The 22,510-nt window shown below is 40.6% G+C and overlaps 1 protein-coding gene across 1 annotated transcript in view; it reads left to right on the top strand.

The window, feature by feature from the left end:
- Positions 1-22,510, top strand: part of LOC311080918 (uncharacterized protein) — a 143,217-nt gene that overhangs the window by 78,992 nt on the left and 41,715 nt on the right. The gene's annotated exons all lie outside the window — the stretch shown is intronic.

Consider the following 22,510-nt stretch of genomic DNA (forward strand, 5'->3'; position numbering starts at 1 on the left):
AACACATTTCGCCTTGTATCCCATGAAAAAAGTTGAAATCTCAGCGTGTGGACGCGTGCGTTTAGCCGTGCCTTTGTGTGGAAGTGAGAACGCAAGTGTCCACTTAAACACTGTGTGACTTCAAAGATGAAATGAAGTGCTCAGAAACTAGATTGTGAGAATTGAGATGAATTTCTTTCTTGAAGTATCAAAGAAATCTGAACTGGCTAATTTGGCTCTCGCGTGCATCTGTCCGAGTTTCATACCGAGTTACATCCAGCATCTTACACAAAGCTTGAATTAAAAAAAAAAAGGATAAATTTAGGCATAGTTTTTAAAAAGGAAACTCCAGCTAAACGCATACAAAGGCAAGCACACATTTTCTTTCTCGATATTATGAATATTTCAGTACAAAGAAAAGCAAACTGATTCCAGAGCAAAGAACTGAGGGTCAGTGAATCTAGTTTTAAAGAAACTTCTCCTTTCTCTCTCTCCCTCCGTTTCCCCCCTCTATCAGTCCTATATTCTGCTGTCGTTTTCTTCCAAGAATGTTAATAGCAAAAAAAAAAATGACAAGAATGACTTAGACATACATGTCAGGGAAAGAGGTCATCTCATGGCAGTGGGATGTTAATTCTCTTCTATTAATGAAAATTATCCTCTCCACTGTCTAGTCGCTTCAAAAGCAGGGACCCTCGAAAAAAACGTAAGAGGGAGAAATAAAGGGAGCGGGGCTAAAAGACTTTTTTTTTTTCTCTTTTTTTTTGAGGCCACCAGGGGCAGGGCAAAAGGAAGAGACTGACAATCGTCAGGTGATTAAGAGGACTTGGAGGCTAGGTAGACCTACAAAATGAATAACCGTGGACCCAAAACCACGCCATAAGGCTCAATGGTTTGTGATTTGCAAGTTGATAAGACAAGAAGATTAATAATGCTGCCTGATAATGGTTGCTGGCGACTCAGCTGGGGAGATGGTAATGATGTGATCCTGCTGTAGGAGCAGTTCAGCACGCCGCAGCGGTGAAGAGATGGCAAAAAAAAAAAAAAAAAAAAAAAACACTCATCCCAATTGGCCCTCAGGATATGGAGAGTTTGAAAAATGAGAATACAGTTATCATTTTAATTAGATATAAAGTTTTTTTTTTTCCCATATAATTTTGCTGAAATGAGGACTTCAAAGAATGCATTTTGCAGCGTTCAGCCCGCTGTAATTCCTGAGTGACAGTTTTGTTAATTTGTGAGGTGTTTTTTCCTCCCCTGTTTGAATCAAACTTTTCCTTCAGGCGATTTGATGGGGGCATTATAAATGAAAATCGTGTGTGTGTGTGGGGAGGATGGGAAGACTGAAATCTCAGCTGTAGACACATTCAATCTGATGAGTATCGTAAAACTTAAAGCAAGTCTTTTTGCTTGCTTAATAAGCAGGGATAGATATTGATGACTGTGCATACATGCCTTTAGTGATTTAAATGTATCTTATTTTATTTTGATTATAACTTGTAACTTTATATTTATATTTGTGGTGAATTGCAAAATTGCTTTTACAATTAACTGTACAAATGCATATGCTCAAGTACACATGGGTTGACTTTTCTTGACAAACCTTCCCAGAATTCTCTAGAAGGAAATGCTCATTTCAGAGCATGATCCTGGAAAATATCGTTCCTTTTAATGCACCTAAAAAAATTTATTCTAGATGCCTGATGTGCTGTTTCTTTGACCTTTGACCTTTCAGTTTGTTCATCTTGGAGTGATCACGAACCTGGAATATTCCTAATATATTTGCATTTGACTGCAACTGCGTTGTTTTGTTGCGTCACATGACAGCAGTGGTGTCAGGTAACTCTGATGTGTCAATAAACCACTTAGTGTCTTCGAGCCAACAAATTAAATGTGGAAAAACAAGTCGTAATAAGTTTGTTCACAAGATCCCCGAGTGCCGACATGTGATATGGCACGTGTTGAAACTCCACGTTCGAATGTGTGAAACGAGGGTGAGAGTTTGTTTATGGTGTGTGTGTTTTGGAATGAGCAGCGTGTATGATTCCGCAGAAACTCACACCGAGCGTCACATATCGTCTTAGTCTGATACCTCTCCCATTTGCAAAACAAAGGATGCGGCTTTTGCCAACAGTGCCGAGTTCATTTAAAACAATTCAAACAAATGAAATCTCATTTTTCCTTTCTTTTTTCATGCCATGGCTGACACACAATCCCTCCATTTATAGTTTAATTTGAGGCACTCTAGTTAATTATTGCAGCTGGGTTGTAATGACGAACTCCGCATTTGCATAGGTCACAATTAAATGAATGAATTCTCTGGAAATATTCTACCATTGAAGTGTCAACTTTGCTAGAGGTCACAGTAGCTACGAATGCTCCCCCTATGCCCCGTAATGAGTTAATAACTGCTATTAAATTCTAATTAAAAGGCCAGCGCTGGGTGAGTGAAACAGTTAATAGAGCAATATCTCAGATGTTTCTCTTAATGCATAGCCAAAGCAGAGATTGCCTATTCAAATTAAACCTAGCAGGGTTATTGTCTGCGAGGCTGGCCGCATTCTGACACTTTAATTACGACGGGGGAGGAAGTTGCATTTTTCACCACGACAGTTGCCTCGGTGTGACTTCGTATCGTCGGCGTCGCAGGAAGTGATACCTTACGTGTTATTATACGCGTGAAGTGGTCTTTTGAGAGCGCTTACTGGTAACCTATAATGCATAATGGAGCTCTCTCAGTGTGTATCTGTACATAGGGCCGCTGTGTTAACATACTGCGTTGGTCACGCTTGCCGCGATGGATATTTGTCCTGTGTTGGGATTGACATCTATTTAAGCGTGGTGGGCTGTCAGTTTGACACAAAGCGAATGAGGCATATTAGACGCACACACGCTCCTCCGGTTTACGGCTTTAAGTGGCGCGCCGATGCACTGATAGCTACCAGTAAGCAACGATAAGTGCCGAGAGAAGTGACAATGTCAATAGTCATAATCTCGCCCGCCAGGAAATGATGAAACACACGTGCCGTATCTGCTAAACATGCCCCTCAATATCCACTAATAAAACGAAGGGGAAAATTTCTTTGAAGAAGCAAGAAAAAAAAAAGAAACAATCAATAAGCCATCGGATGATAAATATGAAATTGGCGTGTAGAGTGAATATATTTGCTCCCGTGTGGACGGCCGTCAGATCAGTATGAAGAGGGCTAAGAAGCCTATTTGTATGTAAATGTGGGATTGATTATATTTATTTGTAGGCTCGTGGTGGAGATGCGCTAGAGGGACGGATCATCTCGCGGCTCTACCTGCAGGGTCTCTGTGTAAACCACCAGATACTGTGAGAACCAGTTAAATTAGCCCTTCATCGTCAGAGCTGTGGCTTTGTAGTTAGCACACGGTCCAGACGTGTTGAGCTGTGGCGCTCACCAGGGAGATGCAGGTTTGAATCTGGCATGCATTGTGTCCTTATCCTGTGTTCTCTCTTCTGTGTACTGTACATAATAATAAAAAGAAAAATGGCCCTTAATTTTGATAGGATAGTCGTTTAGGACTTTGTAAAGTTGACCTGTCCTGCAGTTTGACGTGCTTCATATAAAACTATTTAAATGATAATTATCAAATTATTATTTTTATAAATATTTTGCCAATAGCTTTTATGACCTTGAGAATTGAGACTTTACGGGGATTTTTTTGTATTTGTATTAAAAATCATTTGTCTCTCTGCAGAACCATTTCAAATGAACTTTTGAAGGCAAAAATGTGAATAAAAATAGTGAAAACTTGTGGAAAAAATAAATGGACAACAGTAACAGAAGTACACTTTTACTATAAATAAATAAATAAATAAATAATCTATCCAGATAATTATTATTATTATTGCTACTTATATTAATAATTCACAAAAATATTATATGAAATGATATAGTGTTAAAAAAATATACTTTAATAAAATGAAATGTTTTTAATATATTTCTTATTATGTAAAGAATATTAAATTATTATTACATAAAATTATATATATATATATATATATATATATATATATATATATATATATATATATATATATTATAGTATTTATATTGTATTTTATTATATAAACAGCATCGTTTCATTTCTCCTGCTCAGAAATATGAATAATGAAATAATTCTCAATATCAGCAGTCTTGTGATCCTAGTGAGTAACCTCCAGACCTCACTCTAGTTTTCACCTCTCAGCGTCAGTGTAGCCCTGGGTAAGCTCACTATTCCAGCTCTCCAGAACATTCTAATTACCAGTCCACCCTCATTATGTTTGCCATGTCATTGTGTGCGGACGAACGAACGGAGGGAGGCGGGGAGGGGAGGAGGAGAGACAGACAGACAGAGAGAGAGAGAGAAAGAGAGAGACTGCAAGCGGTTTGGACCAATTTAGTAATTTCTTAATCACTTTTTTGGCAACCTTTGCATGTGCCTGGGTTAATACCATAAATTGAATATTGCTTTGGTTTTCTCCTAAATAGGCTATCATACCATTGCCATGGCGCTTAGCGAAATCTATTATTGTAATTTGCATAGTCCTTTTTAGTGCAAAGATCCCACAAAGGCTAGAAGAACAAAGAGCTCATGAGGGAGAAAATAGGACAGGAATGATCCGGATCGTGCCTCAAACGTGACGTCAGCCCCCTAATGAAATCCTTTGACTGAGACCATAGCAAATGGTGAAATTCATATCTGACACTTAATGGTTTGCATAGAAATTAGAAAGCTCCCGTGCTTGATGTGCCTGATTAATTTACATCACTTCTGTTATGTCGGGAGCGCTGAAAATAATTCGCCGGGTGGGGATTTTATTTGTAATAATGGCAATAATAATAATAATAATATAAAAAAATAAAATCAAAAAATAGATTTTTTAAAGGAAAGCATTAAATAAAATGGCTAATTGCTAGAAAAAAAACAGCAAGCACATTACATGTGTGCCTTTTGGGAGAGCTGGCCACTTGATTTCCTATGAAAATTAATCGGCTATCAAACCATCTTCGTCTGCCGAGGATGATTATAAAGCCAGGAGAGAGAGAGAGAGAGAGAGAGAGAGAGAGAGAGAATGCCCTTTGTGTAGGTGAAATGTGTCGGAGACTGTCATCGTAATATACCTCAGTGAAATGAAGGTTAATTCTGATGTACAGCCTGCATGGCAGTCATTATCAGCGAATCATGAAAATAAATTAAGCCACTGAAATAGATACGTCCTCCTCGCGCACACAGCAGGGATCCTGTGAGCGATGGACGGATGAACTTTACAGATTATTATTGGAAAATACTGCCGAATTCAATTAATGCACCTAAAAGACACCTTTATAGAGGGCAGCCATAATTTAAATGACAGCAGGTGTAATTTTGCTTGTTATAAGTCAAATTTGCAGAGTTTCATGTTCCACATATTTCATTTTTCCCACGTTTTCCTCCAGCTTTTTTTGTTCTTCCCCCTCCATTACGACACATTCCTCGAAAAGTGTGATCTCTTTTCCCGTACGTTTTCGTGATTCCGTCTTAACGGAGACATCTACAGCATTTACAAAATAAAACCCTCTGAATTTATGCCTCAGTCTGTCCGGGGCGCTCCGTAATCCCTCACGGCAGCATCCCTCTCCCCTCCCGGCCCCGTTCCGAATTAACTCGTGCGTGTATGTCGCCTGTATGCAGATCGCCTGCCTTCTCGCCTCTCATCGAGGGCCTAAGGATAGGGCTAAACGGTTGACCTCTGACCCCGCGACAACGGGAGGGAGAGAACAGGAAGCTTCAGTGTTAATCCACGCAGGCATCTGACAAGCGGCGGGTAGACTGGGAGTCCATATCAGCCTGACCCCGACGCACAGCACCTTTATCTGTTAATCTACAGCTCTCTTTAACAGCTTGCTGAATTAACACCCAGGCAGGGCAAGAGGGCTTCCGATTAACACACATCAGCCCCTCTGCGCCGAGCACAAAGGAAACGCTACCTCGTCTTCCTGCTTGTGTATGTAAGACGTTGTACCACCCGCCCTCCCTCTGTCTTTCTTGGCGCTCGGGAAGTTAAGGAAAGTTGCGTTAATGTCCTTTGAATGTGATGATGGCAGAATGTTAAAATAGGTTAGTGTGACAAACTGCTGCGTGTGTTAATCAGGAGTGTAATTCTTGTGTATTATATTTAGGATACAGTATGTATACAGTATGTGCTTAAATGTAGATGATGGTTGATTAAATATGTTTTAAATAAGAGTTTTTCCTTCAGGATTTTCAGAAGTGTAGAACCCAACACTGTATTTACCATAAAAAAGTAAACAAAAATATACATTAAAATGTATTAATATTACTGTACATCAGACCTGCAGCCCAATTATTTTTCACAACTCACTAGTTAACAACCACTGATGTTTAGCATGATATTTAAAAATATATATAAAACTTAATTTAACATTTCAAAACATTTTAATTTATTTACTTATTTTTTATATTTGAATATTTAAAAAAAAGAAGCATCACTATGATTTTTATTTTCAAATATATTTCCCTTTTTTTAAAGATTATAAAGGTTTTTTAAAGATTTTTGTCAAAGTAGATAATAGTGTGACCTTTGTTCTTTCTGAATTTTATATTTATATATCATATTTTCCATTTCCTAATGAAATATATTTGCAGCATCCGAATGGATATTGAACTCATCTTTGGGTTGTGGAATTGGATGTAGATGATCACTCATTGCAGCAGATAGTAAAATCAATAGGTGTGTGTGTGTGTGTGAGTGTGTGTGGCAATGATATCTTTAGCACAGCAGACTGTGTTCGGGAGAGACGCTGCAAGAATAAAATGTGAGGGAGTGGGGCCACCTTTTGACGACATGAACGCACAGACAGCTGTGTTTCCCCCGCACACACACATCTCGTCTCTTTCTCACACACACACTCAAACTGGGCCCTTAGACAAAGCATGGACGGCTAATTCCAATGAGAGCCAAATCAATCAGCTTTTTTTAATCACAGCACTACTTTTATAGTCTGGCAGTAATGATGAAATCCTACATAGGGTGATCCCCTAAGATACATACACACACACACACACACACACACACACACACACAGTCGATTTCAGTACTCCAGACACTTACTGTGATGATTTTCATTTTTCAATTACATTATCTAGTCAGCCAATCAATCGTGGGGCTTATCAATAATTAATGCTTCAATGACTATTAAAACTCCTAAATAAAACTGCAACATGGCCTCTGACAACATTTAATGATTTTAGCTCTGTGACATATTGCTGGGGCAAAATAATCTCCATATTTATTTTTAAATTGATAATTTCAGTGATTCATTACATCTGGAATGAGACAAACTGCATATCTTTATTTAAATGATGAATATAATACACGGCAAATGATTATTATCCCTCGCCGCGCACATGCAACACACAAACAGCCGTGTTATCCCGTCTAGGCTGTTGATTGAACAGATTGAGCTTCTGGTAATAGAAAGTGTTATTTTCTTGGCCACAGGCTCAGCTTCACTCAGAGGGGTGTTAACGCGTGCGGTTATGGGTCGGTTTCGCTCTGCCACTCTCGCCTGTTGCTGCCGCGTGGATTTGTCCATGATCCAGCTCAACAGCCAAAAACAACTGTTTATAAACAGCTTTGGCGCCCACGGGCCTTGAACCAATTCAACCTCACAGCAGATGCAGCTTTGATCCGACTAATCGGAGGACTGAACTCGCTCTCTCGCTGTATATAAGTGTGTGTGTGATGTTTGTTTTTAGGTTTTTCAGGATGGCTGTCATTGGTAGGGAAAATTACGGGTTAATTTGTAGCACACAATGGAGATCACTTTAAAGTCAGAATGAAGTGGCATTCTGATCCCATGTTACTTTTATATTAGATAACACTTTATTGTGATGGTCCACTTTAGACATTTTACTAACTATAAGTAACTTTGCAACTACATGTTAACTAACTCTCATTAGAGTTTTAGTCTGCTTAATATCTGCTAGCGAACCATCAAAATAAAGTGTAACCTTCTATTATAATGTATTTATGTGATATTGGATATTCAGTGAGGAAAAACGTATTTCATTTTATCCATACATTTATGTATTTACAGGCTAATACTTTTATCAAGCTGAAGCATGCATTTTATCAGTTCATGCATTCCCAGAATCGAACCTGGGAATCATGTCCTTGGTGTTGCTAGCGCTTGTTCGAGCTAAGAATGCCATCACAAATTGCTAGGATAACAAAAAGGCAACATTCTGTAGCAGACGTTTGCTAAAACCATATCTAAATAGCAATTTGCCTATCAGTTAACATTATCCAGTAGCCTGCATGTGTTAAGTAAGAACGTCAATGCATTTTGGCACAGCTTTTCTTTTCTTTGGAATAATGTGCACTGATGAATTGATCACAGAAAGACCAGGAACGTGTTTCAAGTCAATTTTGACTTTTAAAATGCAAAACTCTCTTAAAGTCATATATAAAAGTCTGACAGTTGCATATGTGTGTGTCATCTGCAAGGAGGGAGGGAGAAAAAAGTGAGGCGAGGCAAGAACATCTGTCAGCACTCAGGCCGGTGTGATGAGGAGTAGTGCTGGTATGCAGCCGCCCAACGCAGAAATCAGCAGGGCCGGTGAACTTGGCACAGCTTTGTTGTTTATTTGGCCTGACCCAGCGTTTGCCGCGAGGCTGAGGCAGCCGCTCGCTGAAAGAAGCTTTTGTCCTGCAGCAAGAAATCTGTTACAAATATTTACCGTGAGGGGGAATGCAAAGGCCTGGCCCTCGGCCAGCCAGACTGTGGCTATAAAATTCACTGCACATTCTTGAATTAGTCGTCCTTTCAAACTGGGCAAAATTTATACCCTCCCTTTATTAATGAGATCACGCTGTCAAAGATTATTGGCCATTTATGCTGTCTATGTATGGATTTCATGATCACACTCAAGCGAGTCCTGTGCTGTAATTTAATATCTTTGAACGGAAATACATATGTGCATTTCTGAAGTCTGGACACGACTAAAATATGAATGTTTCCTGGGAAATGTTTAATATTTCAAGCCATCTGATTTTTTTGGGCATATTTAATGTAAAATTATGGATATTCTTTAATCCATGCTTTTTTGCACCTCCTAATATATGTATATGTGTATGTATATATGTGTATGTATATATATATATATATATATATATATATATATATATATATATATATATATATATATATATATACACATATATACACATGTATACACATATATATATATATATATATATATATACACGTATGTATATATGTACATACATGTGTACATACAACGTAATCCTATATGTACATACAACAAAATATATATGTACATACAACGAAATCCTTTCGTTTTTTTTGCACATCAATATTCAGTGCATGGATAGTTTTTCCCTTTAATATTTTTTAGAGGAAGAATCAGAACAAATCCTTCTTTTTCTTTTTCTCAGGCTCACACTTAGGTCAATGGTAACAAATGCCATTTCAAACACTGCATAATATCACACAGGGAATGTATGTATTTCTGAGGTAAAAAAAAAGAAATTCCATAGCGGTCTTGAACACATCTGCCTTAACCGGCGAGCTCGTCTTTTACCCTTGTAGCCGGACCTTGCCAACAGCTTTCTCCAGCACATTGACATGCAACAAAGCTAATGGTACCCAATACGGGAGGGTCTAATCTCGACTAACTGACAAGATTTAAATCGAGGAGACATGTTCTGCTGATTAGCTTCCACACCCACAATTATCCAACTGGGGTGTCAAGCAAGGTTTAACATCTCCACTGATTCTTCTCTCTGGAGAGATCCAGCAGGAAACGCAATCGCTTTTAATAACTGCAGCCACCTCCAGCAACACCATCCAGCGACTGCAGTGTTCCCAGCCATTCAAACTCCCTTCAAAATTAACCTTTCCAGCAAAAATATAATTTCGTGCAAAATGAACCACCGAGCCCTTTTTCTCGCCCCTCTCTTTCTCTTTCTAGCGCCAGTCGCCCCCCCCTCCTTCGAATAATTTATTCAAATTGCCCAACTCAGAACAGTGGAGCAATCTGCTGCCCCTGAGAGGACCTGTGAATTCAGATTTTATTCGGGGAAAAAGAAAAAAAGAAGTTTATATACCTGGCCATCTCCTGACAAATAAGGGACTCATTTGAAACGGCCCCTCGGTTGCGTGCGAATGAGCCTCATTTGAATATTCCATGCAAAATATTATTTGATTGCAGGGCGTGTCCCGCTATTTCCACGAACACGAAGCCCCCATCGGGCAGCATATGTCACCGCCGACTTTGAAACCGAGATTGACCCCGTTTGGCGCAGGTGCGGCGCCCCGTCACCCGACGTCACGGACAGCTCGGTTCATTCCGCGCCTCCTAAGCACTCGCCGCATCACTTCGATTTTCATCTCCACTCAATCATTTGCCCATTTCCTTCACTAACGAACTGTTTTTCTAATGCTGATGAAACCGGGACACAAAGCAATGCGATTAATAATTTACTGTTTAGTTTTACTAATTGATCTGTTTGGGGAATGAGGATAAAAGTGAAGCTGCATCCTCAGATCACAATGCTTTCATATGGCATTTATACACAAGCCACAGCAGGTTCCCATAAGATGAATAATGAACTAAACCAGATCAAATAATTATCACCAGGGACTTGAAGAGCACAGTGTAGACAACAAAGTTGCCAAATAGCAAAGGTTCAGTCCGAAGGAAATGTAAATTTAGTTTGTTTTTTTGCTCTTCATAGTAACATTAAAGTGCGTCCTCTTTGTCTTGTGGTATTATACTAGCCTTGGGTTTACTGAAACATTGTCAAAACCATAATTAAAGGGTTTATATTCAGACATACGAGATGAGCTATTTTTGAAACTGTGAATGCCTGTGAATAAATTAGGCAGATTACTGCACTTTGAGTCAAAGCAAATGCGGGCCATGTTTAAGACTCGATAAATTATCCACAGTCTATCGCCCGATCGTTAGTCCGCACATGTAGTTTAGGTTTCCCCAATAAGCAGGATTGTACTCGCTCGTATCTTATGAATATTTGTATGTGGATTTGCACGTGCGTGCTTCCACCATTATGAGCTCAAGTTTGTGCTGCGGGTCTGACATCCGTCTCCACAATAGCTTAATATTGTGTCCCAAGGTCAAACGTTAAGCCGTCGTCAGGCTGATCAGAACGGCCCCGCCATCCCGAGGTGCTGTTGTTATTAGCAGCCAACTCAGAGACATTCAATGTGCTAATTTCAGAGGAAGGGGAGGGCGGCACGGAGATATGAGCGCCTTAGTAGCATCGCTGTACAGAGTAGGATTAATATGGAATGGGATACATTTCCGTGGTCTTAAAAAATCTGGATGAGGGAAATTATGTAGCAGATATTCATCTCGGCTCGCTCACAAATGAAAAACTCCAGCTGCATTTCTCCAGATGCGTTCGCTGTGTTTTAAAACATTAATACCTTGATAGATTTAGCCTACTTTGTATTCATTAACTAGTTTACAATCCATAATTGTGTCTGTAATAAGCCCAGGCGGAGCGGCTCGCGTACGAGTGAGAAGTGAATCAAATGTTCCCTACCTAATATTCCAATTCCCTCTTGTATTTTGAAAATATGTATAAATTTGTGTCAGTGTGACTGAATTTGGCAAGTTTTTTTTTTCATGTTTACGATCTGTTCATTGGATCGCGACGTCTAATCACTCGTGTCGTTTATTTGCGACAGCTTTCTACGCTGTCTCTTTATCTGCCACAGCAAATGAATGGGCTAAGACGACATGTGTTCACTCCTCCAAATATAGCTTTAGCATACAGTTTGTGCGATATGTAACCACTACGGTGGGCTGTCATAGTTGTACCCGCATCTACATATGAAACCAGACAGATCTATTTCCAAAGGTGAAACTGAGGCTTAAACAAACCCTGATGTCAATCACAGGGGCGATTCTTATTTTAGCAAAGTCAAGCACATCTGAATATGCATTATTTATGATGGAAATAAGCTTCTTAGGCAGTTTAACCCAAGCGTGCTGGCAGATATTAGCAGGAGACATACTTTTCATCATAGCTCGGTGTTTGAAGTCTAAATAACGCACGTGTGATTAGACCCAAGGTAACTGCCGCCCGTCCCGGGAAACTCTTTTCTGAGCTGGAACAAAGAATTCTGTGTGTGTCAGGAATTTTGGGAGTTTTGTTCGGCAACAAACTCTCTTTTTCATGCGCTATTTCCTCTGTTGTTCGGTTGCACACACTCGCTCATTCTCTCTGTTTTCTTTCATATCGCATTACCTACTGACAGTGTGGTTGATATATGGCGAGTTTGTGGAGAAAGCAAAGGGTTGTTGACCCATGTTGTTTTAATGAACAGTTCTTCGTGAAAGGCACTCTCTGTAGCCCTGTCCTTTGTGTGTGTGTGTGTACGATTTCTCTCTTGCTTCTTTGCCAAGATTTATTTCATTCATAATAGATTTGCGGAAACTCTGGCTTGTGTCTTCATCTGACAGTTTTAGAGCCTTTCTTTTTCCTCTATCTGTAATATAGCAGAAATGCTCTTCAGTTTTTCCACTTGAGATTGCTGGATTTCTTCCAGCTCTATAGAGACAGAAGCTGCATGACACAAATTCAAAAATATCTGTTCCAAAACAAGTATTTACTTTGGGTTGTTTTGCTTTATGTGACCCTTTTAAATTTAAACAAGGAATTGATAGTTAGGAAAGTTATTGGATGCATCTCAGTAATATATCCATGGGCGGCTCTAATTTCAGTGGATTTCTGTCGGTAGAGAGCTCAGGCCATACCTTTATTGATGTGTCTGCAGACATGGGCCCATGGGGCCACTCTTTTATGAAATACTAGGGAGAACCTGATTTCAGCATGTTCCTGGATCAACATCTTTGTTGATCCTGGAACAACATTCCAATCAACCAATCAGATTTGAGGGACAAGCTTACAGTTTGTGTCAAGTTTAGGCTTACAGCCAGGTAAGCCAGGTGCTTCTACATCAGTGTTATTAACCTATCATTTCCCTCTGATTTTAGGGATAAGTTATGGGTAGGGTTAAGTTTAGGGGTAGGGGGATAGGGTTAGGACTACATTTTCGGACAGGAATGCTGTTCCGTGGGTGTGTGTGTGTGACAAGATTCACAATGCATGAAAACTGGTGATTTAAAAACATTCATCTTAAGCCCTGGAATCCAACCCCTAGAGTCGCACATGCACATATCAGTAATGAATGTGGTAAAGAAACACAGTAAATGAGGGACAAGTACAAACGCTGCAGCCGCATCAGGTGGGAGGCCCCTGCCGCTACGGCTCTGGCCCTAGTGCTAGCGCTTCCTTTTAGATCTGCTTATTTGGATGCACTTGATGACACAATGGATGTGCATTACTCGCCCTCCAGCCTTCCGGCAGCTGTAATTTCATAGCAGTTACCACATGCATCCTACTTGACATACAATTCACTCTCTCTGGGAAGGGAGCCAAATAATGGGATTTAGCCCGGGCTGCTAGCTCGTTCGTGCCACCGCTCCTCTAATTAGCCTATCCAGACATGCACCCCTTTGCACTGTCAGCCACACATCAGCCCGTGACGTACCACTCCACCACTGAGAGGTCAAATCTGTTTTTCAGAGCAAATGGAATAATGGACTCATACGGGCCCCCTCTCTTCTTTGCCCTGAGCACTCTTAACCACACGCCGAGCAGTACAGATAATGCTTTAGATGGTAGTGATGCACTGGAGCATGAGAATGTTTACTGGAACAGGGAAGTGAATTGTGGAATTGTAGGTAAATAGAGCAAATTATGGCCTTTCGTCAAATTATATGTGCCATAGGTATGTTGAGACTTGTTGTACAATCCTCTGATTGCTACAGGGGTCTATAACTGCTAATACCACCTATGGTGGGGAATTGAGAAGCGATCTTATTCAGAAAAAATGATTTTCAAGACTTTCAGTCTTATATTGTGCATATAGGTTATTGGCCAATATTAGGTTTTTTATTATCAGTATCTATCAATGCTTTAATGTTGTCCAAATTCTGAAATTGAGACTCTTCAGACCAGGCAACGGTTTTCCAATCTTCTTGTTGTCCAGCTTTGGTGAGCTGTGTGAACTTTAGCCTCAGTTTTCTGTTCTCAGCTGACAGGAGTGACACCGGTGTGTTTCATCTGCTGCTGTAGCCCATCTGCTTCAATGTTCGACGTGTTGTGCGTTCAGAGATGCTCTTCTGCAGACATCGGTTGTAACGAGTGGTTATTTGAGTTACTGTTGCCTTTCTATCAGCTCGAACCATTCTGGTCATTCTCCTCTCACCTCTGGCATCAACAAGGCATTTTCGCTCACAGAACTGCCGCTCACTGGATATTTTCTCTTTTTCGGACCGTTCTCTGTAAACTCGAGACTGTAAAAGAGATGTTTGTGTGTGAAATACTCAGACCAGTCTGCAGGTCTTCTTGTCCATGTCTACATGCCTAAATGAGTTGCTTCCTTGTGATTGGCTGATTAAATATTTGCGTTAACAAGCAGTTGAACAAACCACAAACCAAAAACCACTCATAAAATATATTAGAATGTATTTGCAGACAATAAAACTAACAGTTGAACTAGGTCTGTGTGAATGAGCGATGCCGCACGGCTGATCATGTGTGGTTTGTCTGGACATTGTGCAGGACTTTAATTGTTACAAGCAGAAGCTTCATCATAATAGCCCCCGCCACAGTCTGTAGTCGAGCTGTCAAAAACACACTGGAACAATTTCATCTGCTCCTGAGAGGGAGGCTCGCACACTGTCTAATCAGCCGGCAGAGTATTATTGACTTGTTTATTTAACGGTGATGTTGCACGGGGCCTTTGTTCCCTTTTTCTCTGAGACTGTCACGCCGCTTCCAAGAAAAAGATAGGGTCAAACAATTAACAAAATTAATGAGTTTATTCAGTGTGCAACCATACACAGGGAGAGATGAAAACGGATACCTCAGCAGAAACACAAGACGCACTTTCTTTGTATTTGTGTTGGGAATGCACAGCTCATTAAGACTGTGAGTTATTGAGAGTTATCTGTTTAATTGTGGAATGTATTAAAAAATGTAACGCCCTAACAATGAGTGCAAGGTTCACTGATCAATAGTGGAAAATGGATCCTTTGTGGTATTATTACAGGTAATTGTATTTCTCTGCCTGCTTGCATCAATAAACAAATTAAAAATAAACAGAATTTGAATAGCATGCTGTATATTAAGCTTTGAAGAGATAATGTTGGCCAAGTTTAGAACAGCATACTAACAAACTCTTTCTGCAGTAAATATAATCTGTTTTGTCACTGTATTATTCAATTACACTTATACCTAAACAGAAAGATGTGCACTGAAGCTCAAAAAACCCTCTTTAGCTTGATAACTGAAATTGACTGCCAAAAGACATTTGCATTTATGGATTTGACAGACAGTTTTATGCAAAGTGACTTGCATTGCATCCAGGATAAACATTTTTCTTAGTTCATCCGTTCTCTGGGAATCGAACCCATAACCTTGGTGTTGCTTATATTATTTCTCTACTGTTTGAGCTACAGGAATACAGAAAAAAAAAAATGTTTTCAGTTTTTAAAAATACCAGTATTTATTTGATGAGGTCATGTGACAACATATTATGCGTTGTTTAAAGAGCTATGCTGTCTACTTTTGTTTTTTAAAAATAGCATGCGGTGAAATCTGTGTAGTATTCAGTAAGGGTAAGCCAATAATCATTTTCAAACCAGTCTGCCTCCGGCTTGTTTTGTCGAATTTTTCAAAGCAATGGTCCCCAAACACTTTAAATGCATTTAAATACAGGATTCTCCCCCCTGCGGGCCTTCTGTAAAAGTCTGTCCATTTCATGTCGGACTCTAGATTGTCAGCTCTATAATGAGGAGCCGTTTTTTAGTCTTTGAGCCTGGTTGCTTTGGGCTTCATTAGTTTTCCCTGCGTCGTGAGAAGTGAGACTCACACGTTCACAGAAAGCGGGGCGGACACTATCTCAGAGTTGACACCCAGAGATTGCGACAGTGTATTTGTGTGCGCTGCCACCACAGGGTGACACCTCGGCCGTCTCTGATCAACGTATAATTACCTCAGCACAGGAAGTGGCGGGTGTTGGCAAGGGGGTTTTGGCCGTGATGGATGTTGACCCTCCCGGGAAGGATGGCTCCTGTTGTGTCACCCTGGGGGTAGGACAGGAAACAAGAGCTCTTTAGAGGATACCACCGCCATTAGGTCACGGCAGGGGTCCTCTTCATTGCACATGCAAACACACATACACATAAGAAAGAACAAGTGTCATCGAAGAAGAATGACCTCGCCTTTTCTGTCCACAACACTATAGCTCAGTTCATGAGAGTTGTATAGCCCATAAACTCCCTTAATATCTTCCCCCATCTCGCCCGCCCTCTTCCGTCAGGAGCGTGCAATAAATATCATGTCAGACCAAACGGCGATGCTCCTTCATGGAACACTGGCTGTTTATTAGCGGCAGGCTAACTTTAAGAGAAATGCTAACATAATTTATTAATGGGCCGCATCTTGGGTCTGATGAGGCGTTTCGGCGGCGCGGGGCCAGGCGTAATGGCGCCCGGTAAACGGGCGGCGTAATTGTACGTCCAAATCGTACAGTGGGGCCGTCCGAGGCCTGACAGTGACAGAGCAATTATGGCGAGCCAAGCGGGCCGTGTCAAATTAGCGGCCCTGAAGAGACTCTCATCTCTCCCACCCAGGAAGTGATCGTGACTGATGGGTGAGACATACAGTAGATGCAGCACTAACTCTCTGATTTGTCAATAGCAGGTTTTCGAGAACTGGGTGTCAGGACTCTATTGAGATGTTGAAGGTGGGGGTCCGGTGACCCGAGCAGGGGGTCTTTCACAGGGAAGGTCATCAGTCAATGTTCCTGTCAGGCGGAGATCACACGGATGCCTGCAGCCCTCCGCAGTAATTACACTTGACTGGGGATGAGGAGATGTCTTCTTCTGTGGGCCTACAATGACTGCATAATTTATAATCAACTGCAATCAGGCAAGTCAGACGAGGAGGCTTTTGTTTTTTGGGTTGTCTGCTTAGTTCGCTGCAAGGATAATCTTTATGACGTGACGGAGTAAGCTAGTGCGGAGACAGTTCGCTTATGCATGAATAAATACGTACGCAGCTATTTTAGAAGTTGAGTGAAATTTTAATAAAGATGAATTATGAGTTCTTGAGAGAATGTTTTATGTTAAATGTAAGATTCTTCGGTAAACTCACACCACTGGTTGGTCAGTTTTGCAGTGTCGGTGTTGAGTGTTTACAGTCTAATTGCAGCTGTCTTTGCATATTAGACAAGGAAGAAGCTTTTTAACATTTCATCTTTTAAGGAAATATGTTTTCTTCTTTTAATTTATGTAATTGTAGTGTGTGTGTGTGTGTGTGTGTGTGTGTGTGTGTGTCAATCTCATTTCTACCATTAATGTCACTTTCAGATCATCACTCTCAGATTATGTTTAATTATGAATGCTTTTCAGTCATAAATGTTAATGCATATTTGCATGGAGTTTTATGTCAAAGAAGTGACATCCTCTATCTCACTTATGCATCCTGGTGAAAGGATGGAAGAGATCAAGAAAGAAAGAAAGAAAGAGAAAGAAAGGAAGAAAGGAAGAAAGAAAGAAAGAAAGAAAGAAAGAAAGAAAGAAAAAGACAAATGATAAAAGAAAACATTAAATAAAAAGAAAGCAAGAAAAAATAAAAAGGTAAGAAAGGAAATAAAGAATGTGAAAATAGAGAAAGAAAGAACCAGGAAAAATTAAAAAGAATGAAAGAACAATGAGAAAAGTAAGAAATGGCAAGAGAGAGTGAGAAGAAATGAGAAAAGAAAGAAATGAAAGGTTGAGAAAAAAAAGAGGATAAAAGAAAGAAACAATAAATAAAAGGTGATAAAAAGAATGAATGAGGAAAAGGGTAAAATATCAAAAAAGGAAGAAAAAGGAGAGAAAGAAAAAATAAGAATGAAAGAATGTAGGGAAAGGATGAATGAGGGGAAAAGAGAGAAAAACAAGAACACAAGCAGAAAGAATAAAATTAAGAAAGATAATTTAGTCAGTATGATCTACACATACAGCATAAGGAGGGTTCAATCCTATATATATATACATGAACCAGACATGTTGTTTTATTCAATTATAATACATGCGACAAGTTCTGCAGTGATTCTACAAGTGTGAATGTTTTAGGCCATTTTCAATTGTTCATGTTCAAAGATTTAAGTGAAACTCCCAAAAAATAAAGAAATCCACCAGCTTATTTTTGCACTAGACTACGATTTTAGAGAGGAGCGCTGATGATATATTTATACAACATAGATGTAGGCCCAGTGTTACGCTCTTAAATATTCCTCATCTTTTGGGGAGGATTTCACAGACGGCGTCGATGTTGCAGACTTCCGTTCTACATCGTGTTTCCTTTGTAACAGAAATCCATATGACAAATTCATCATGCATATTTCATCCCTCTTTTGTGTTTTATTCTTATATTACGTTTGTATGCATTCATTCACACGTTTTAAAGGTGCTTGTGGTTTGTCTGTTGGGTAATGAACAGATAAATGTTTTAGCTTCGTGTTAGTTTATGCACATTTGATATCAGGACACAGTCTTGTTGATTTCTCAGTTTGTCAAGCACTCCTGGCATTGCACGTTTGAAGTCTTTCCGGTTATTCCCATAAAACAAGATGAGTAGGCCGAATCAACGAGGCGTGGTGTTTAATTATTCACTCTGTCCTCCACGCAACCCTGATGAAAGTGTTGTTCGTTATTCACATTCGCTATCTGCAGGGCGCTTCTGTTTTATAAGTCAGAGATGTTGATAAGGTGAAGGGGGGGGTCTACGTTCCTCGGTTGACATGTTGGATGCGTGCGGCACGGACTGGGAATGCACCCAAAGAGCCATGAAAGTCGTAATCTCGTGGCCCACTTTTGATGCGAACTGTCTGTCTTGAAATGACAGGGGTTTTTTTTTTCTTGGCGCCTTCCTTTTCAGTGCACCCCACTAGCCATGAGGAAAAAACAAGGAACGAGCGGGAAGATCCTTAAAAACTGAGCCGCAGAGTTCCGAATGTGCTCTTTGCAGCCAAGACCCCTCGGAGCGCGAGATTGACGGAGCTGAATGATGGCGCAGTCTGGTGTAGGACCACGGCTCCTTTAATAAGAAGTAGAAGAGGTCCACTTCCTTGTTTGTCTGCTGAGTTTTGGATGTGCCACATAAGACTTCCTCTTCTCCTGAGGCACCGAGGCTTGACAGGAACATTTTTTTTTCCCTGTGCTCTCTTTCTCCACCCATCCCAGAGTTCCATTTCGAATTCCTGGAATGCTCTCGTCTTTCTCTCTTGCTCCTGACAGGTGCACTGCGGCCAATGGGATTTGTTTCTGTGGCCGGCAGGTTGTCAAGAGAGACAGCCAATAAGCAATCAAAGTGGCATGAGTTGCTGAAACAAAGAACTAGGGTTTTTTTCCCCCTTCTCCTTTTTTATGGCGGCACGGTTTGGCGAGTCTTGCATGTATAATTAAGTGAGAGGAAAAAGGAAAGGCCACTTAATCTTCCCCCTAATGGCGATTCCTTCCATCACTGGCTTCCTCTGGGGGGCATACCCCAAAGACCGCTCCCCGGGTCACCGGTGTCCCCCAATTGTCATTGCTGAATCTTTTTTATCAGGCTGAGAGGTGTTTGCTTGCGATGTGGCATTATTCCATTCATCATTGCTTTGTTCCTTTAAAAATTCGTAGGGCAGCGGAAGGGTCCGTCACTGGGGCGATTTATCATCTGAAGGAAAAGAAGAAAGATGTGCGGGGGCCCTAGTTGCATATTTCACATGAGATGCACACACACACACACACTTCTAGTGTTGAAGTCTGTCCTTTCACAGTTTTTATTTGTTTTACCACTTTAGTGGCTGCAGCAGAAGCAGTTTTAAGGGAGCCGCTGGTTGTAATTGTGTTGTGTTGCGATGGATCCAAATGTATTCATCTTCCATAATTAACTGCCCACTCACTGTCTGCACCTTAGACATTAACGGCACGCACCATTTACTGTAGATTATTCCTACTATACTGCCTTTGTCACGTACAGCTCATTACGAGAGGCTCTAAATAGCCAGTGTTTTAATATCTTGCTAAGTTGTAAATACTTATTTTTCAGTCTCTCTTGCATTTGCACATTATTAGTTCTCCGTTCCCAATATGCAAATCTGCTGATCTCAATATTGAGATCAGAAGATACCAGCAGATATTATTAAAGGTAAATGAACTAGAGGTGCTGCTTAAGAGTCGCTCCACCCTTGAGTGACCAAACTAGTTGTTATTAGTTTCAAGTGTCGTCCGCATGAGTTCCATCCTCCGCGCAAGTGTCCCTGCGTATGCAGGACAAGGAGTTGCACCGGAGCCTGTGATTTACCCCAAATGGGCTGCACTGCTGCGCTCTATAATATAGACTATTATGTGGTCTCACCACTGACACTAATGGGATGTTACAGCGATTTAAAATGATTTAATGGCTCCCAGGTTGGGACCCTAATGGCCCTCTTTATACTGCAATGCCTATTATGAATGTGAATGACAGTGTTGTGAAGTGCCTCTGTTTTTTTCCCACATCTGCTCAAACAGTGTGACAGGTGCCGCTTTACCGGCCGAGTGGAGGGATCAAGGGAAAAGAGGGGAAAGGCACGTGTTGACTGCTCATCCTTTATTTGATTGGTTTCTTCACTTACTGTCAATCCTTTCTGTCTTTCTGAAACACAAACTACTTGGAGTTATGGTTACTGGCGTTATTTAGTCTGGTGAGAAAGACAGGACATTAACTCAACCTGTCAAGTACAGGTTTCCTTCCCTTAAAGTTTTCAGTATACAGTCCTGCTTATGGATACTACTGTATACTGTCATAAAAATGTGTGAAAATTTTACTTTTACCCTAGGCAATACCATTACAGTTACACCTTTGTACCTTATCTACTTCTTAACGGTTTATATTAGTATATCAAGGGTACTTTAATGTACTAAAGTGCACCCTTTAGGGGCACATAAACTATAAAGGTGTACTTTTAAGGGCACTGTCTCAGTGACCAGCTTAAGGTAAAAAGATTTGCACATTTTGTCTGACAGTGTATCTTCATGTGGAATAGTGGTTGAAATCCAGGCCAGAAAACTCCAGACCTTTCCATATTTTCTGCACTGAAATTTCAGCAGATTACCAAATTAGCCAAAATATTTATTTCACAAACATGTACAAACCTTGTGTGCAGCCGGAAGTATGCAGATCCTGTGTGGGCTTGGCTGTGACCCCTCACCATTGTCCTCTTGAGAAAGGCACTTAACCTTGGATTGCTCTAGGGGGTTTGTCCCTCTAATAGGTTCATGAAACCATTCTGTGTGAGGTCTGTTAAAGCCATGGATATGGTTGCACCAGATATGCATTTAGGTTTTATCTTGTTGAGGTTGAAGTTTCAAACTGATGTTTCATGAAGCTGTCAATAGTAATGACTTCTATTTCCAATGAAATGCGATGCATTAATAATCATGGACAACTTGGCTTACAGTGTCCTTTATAGATGGCAAAGCAATAACTAGAGGGTGTCATTAAAGCAAACACTAGCATAGTAGCATTTTGATAAGGCTATGCTACAGTAGCTAGCTTTTGAGCAGAATTTGACCTATTCAACATGCAAAGCCCCTCCAACACAAACTCCTCACAGTCATCATGGATAGTTCACCGTCTGGGTAAAGCCTATTGATCGGAGCGGTCAGAGGCGGCCGTGGGGTTAAGCTAATTGTGTCACGGTCCCAAACATCTTATATGAACTTTCCTCCCTAAAGTATCTGTCCTGACCTCATTAGCATTAAACAACCCCAAGCAGTTTAGCAACAATGCTCTGGACCGCTTATTCCCTCCTGAAAGGTGAAAGCCTGTGTCCAATCAGAAGGTGATGCTGAAGGGTGAGAGAGGTTAAAGGAAATTGAAGGCTCGAGGACGATGGCATCGCTGGACACAAGCTGCCACTCATCTTTTCTAGTTTTCCAGCTCCTCTGGTGAAAACCGCACTGTCCACAGGCATTTTAAGAGCCGGGGAATGAGAGAAAGTCGCTGGATTGACATCCCTAGCAGTCATTACATGCTGGGTTGAATACTAGATTACTCCAAAGTGGCTCAGGGTCAAGCGGTAACGTGTTCGCTTTTGGCACGCGATGACTTTAATACCGGGCGCCGTATCAGACAATTACTGCAAATCCCAGCACTGCTCTTACCAAAAAAAAAAAAAAAAAAAACACACACACAAAAACTCACCCACCAAGTGAAGCTTCAACCTCATTCAAACCAGACAACAAGCAGCTCCATTTTGAGACAATAGCGCTGTCTGCTGTCCAAAATGGCCACTGTGAGAAAGCACATCCCTGTTTGAACCCTTGAACTGCCATCCTTTTTCTTCTGGGTGAGTGATACGACCTTTAGGTGCTT

The sequence above is a fragment of the Abramis brama genome, assembly GCF_963993115.1.
Source record: "Abramis brama genome assembly, chromosome: 4".
Classification (NCBI taxonomy): domain Eukaryota; kingdom Metazoa; phylum Chordata; class Actinopteri; order Cypriniformes; family Leuciscidae; genus Abramis; species Abramis brama.